The sequence below is a fragment of the Zingiber officinale genome, chromosome 11A, assembly GCF_018446385.1.
Source record: "Zingiber officinale cultivar Zhangliang chromosome 11A, Zo_v1.1, whole genome shotgun sequence".
NCBI lineage: Eukaryota > Viridiplantae > Streptophyta > Magnoliopsida > Zingiberales > Zingiberaceae > Zingiber > Zingiber officinale.
Window position 1 is genome coordinate 73,587,235 of NC_056006.1, and position 2,874 is coordinate 73,590,108.

The 2,874-nt window shown below is 40.5% G+C and overlaps 1 long non-coding RNA gene across 1 annotated transcript; it reads left to right on the forward strand.

Moving 5' to 3' along the window:
• The first annotated feature begins 1,736 nt into the window (after window positions 1-1,736).
• Window positions 1,737-2,610, forward strand: LOC122032550. Its single transcript, XR_006126129.1, has 3 exons — window positions 1,737-2,166; window positions 2,240-2,363; window positions 2,550-2,610. It is a non-coding gene; the product is annotated as an uncharacterized LOC122032550 (long non-coding RNA).
• Window positions 2,611-2,874: the final 264 nt, after the last annotated feature.

Here is a 2,874-nt window from a genome sequence, read left to right on the forward strand (position 1 = left end):
ATATTTCAAATATACCTTTTCATCTAAAAATTAATAATATGGATGGATCAATAATTAATAATGCATAAAAAAAAATTGATAATATAGGATTCATAAAAATGTTATAAGATTTTTTTTATTGTGAAAAAAAAATAATAAGTTTTTATATTTTTCATGTGGTATTGAGTGACTTATTGAAGACTACAAAAAAAAAGTTCATATAGAATTACATCCCAGCCCTCATCTTCGGTTATATTTAACCAAGAAATCTTTATCCCGATCTTACGGGGATTAAATCCTCATACCCGTTCTCATCCTTAAGAATAAATTTAAAAGAATATTAAGGAATCCACATCCTCATCCCTTCCCCCATCATGCCGTATCGGGACGGATTCGGATTGGGAATAACATTCCCATACCTGCCTGAATCCGAAAAAATTTTCCGATCTCAAATCCGAAAAATTTTCTCCGAACTCATCACCATTTGAAGTCTTTTCCATGATACCTCGAATCCGTTGAAAAAATTGTCTTCCCTACTCGCAGCCTATAGTCACATGAAAAGAACACAGCCCATACCTGATGCTTCATAAAATAATACGAACTAATATGATCAACTGAAACTTAATTCCATATCCTTTTGCTAAATTACAGACAACGCACAAATGTGACAATGTACATTAAATATCAACTTTTGGAGAGAGGGGAGAGAAAACAGCTGCTATCCAAGGCACATTAAATTCCATTAGGCAGAACTCTCTTCGCTTAGCTCATCAAAGAAATGAAGAATGGACAAATCGAATAAACAAAATATTACCTTGCACACTAACACACAATAAGTGTGCCTCAATAATAATAGCACTTGTCTAATCTTTGCAATTGGCCATAGAATGTTACCAGAACCAATAACTGAAACAAATATCTCAAATCTGGAAGGACCATAACATCCAAAGTATCCTAAAAAGATTCAAAATACAACACTACAAATTGGTAGCTATAACTGAGGTTGGTCATCAAGTCAATCAACTGCCAACAATCTCACTTTCTCTATGAACATATAAAATGAGTAACATTTTACCATAACACATTTTTAACTCCAATGTTTTTTACCATAACACATTTTTAACTCCAATGTTCAAATTTTTCTGCCTCGTACCAATGCAATCGGGATAACAGGTAACCTTGCTAAGTCAGGACTAAAGGCTAGAACAGAAGAAACATGTTTTAGTTTGTGGTTACTGTATGGCTGTACCTCATTGGATTTTTGCTGGCTTCCAAATTGGTTGCTTCATTGCTGCCAGGAACAGAATCAAATACACGAAAAAGATTGCTCTAACTCACCGATAATATTATGAGAAACAGGAGAGAATGCAGAATCAACACTAAATAGCTGTTGGATTATATCTATAACTGTAAAATACCAGAAAATAGGTGAATCTTAATAAGGGAATTTTCCGAAATTTTTGGAAATTTTTCGGGAATTTTTCGGAGCTCGTATGGACGAGTTAACAGGGATAAAAACGGGGTCCGGAAAATCCTGTTTAGGCTACCCTATTTTAATGAGGAAAAGTTTTATTTCCTTTTCTTTTTTTTTTCTTTTTCTCTTATTTCTTTCCCCGACGCCGTTTCTGTTCTTCTCCCTCGCGCACCCGAGTCGACGCCTTGTCCTCCGAGCCCTAACCGCCACTCGGCGGTTCCCTCCTCCTCTCCCACGCGTGAATAAGCCTCGGACCAAGGGAAGTCGGCACTTCCTTTCTCCCTCTCCACAGCCAAGTGACCTCCTTCGTGCCCTAGCCGTCGGCGACGTACGGAGCCGCGCCTTTCTCCCTTCTGCCCTGGCCAAATTTCTTCCACCGCCGGCAGCCGAGTTTCTCTCACCAGCCGCCGAACTTGCGTGCCCTAGATCCACCGCCGGCCGCAACTCACAGAGCCGACATCGCCGCTCCTCCCGAGCCGCACACCCGACGCCAACGCGCACGCTTTCTCTTCTCCTCCGGCCCTGCCCAAGCGCCGGCGAGCGCAAGCCATTGCCGGCGATCCATCCTCTGCCCTAGACTCACTCAGCACCGCCACCGACCCATCTCCTCTCCTCTTACCGCCGGCCACCACCCCGAGCAGTGACGATCAAGTTAACAACTTCTCAACCCTAGTGCCGATCCATAATTTCTCTGCCCTAGCCGAATCTTGAAGGTAAGGGTCATACCTAGCTTCGGAAATTTGGGTTGTGGCAAGGTCTCAGTTCATGTTCTTCCTGATCTTGTAGTCCAGGCAGTGAGGGAGTGTTCTACAGCCACTTACTGTTGTTCCAGCAGCCGACAGCGATATCGGCTGCAAATCTTGATGTAGCAGTAACAAGATGATCTCCAGTGGTGCTATCGATGAGAATGGTATCCTTGTGGTAGATTATGTCTTGATTAGGGTTAGTTAATTGTATTGTGTTGATTAGTTGGATTTGTTTTAGGTAGATTGAGATTTATGGTCTAGGGGTTTTTCCTAAAATTGTTCTTAAAGATTTTTGTTTGGCTATTCGTTTAATTTGTAGCTAAATAAAAAATGTATGTTTGGTATTACAGGACTTTGACGCGAGACGTATATCTCGGAGTCGGAATTGGACCTTTCTTTTGTCGGAGGCGGTTACTTTTGACTTATTGTCTTTGATATGCATAGTAATGAAATTAATAAGTTGCATTAATTATGTTTCTCGTTTGTTTCGGTTAATCACTACTCGATTACCTGTTACCTGCTTGATTGATTGTTTGTTTTGAATTTCGTGTTGTTATGTACCTGATTACACATGCTCATAGGGGTAGTGATATAACCATGTTTCCCATGTTCAGGACCTAGGTTTGATACCTTATTTGATCAGTGTACTTTGATATGATTTGTTTTCTATGGTGC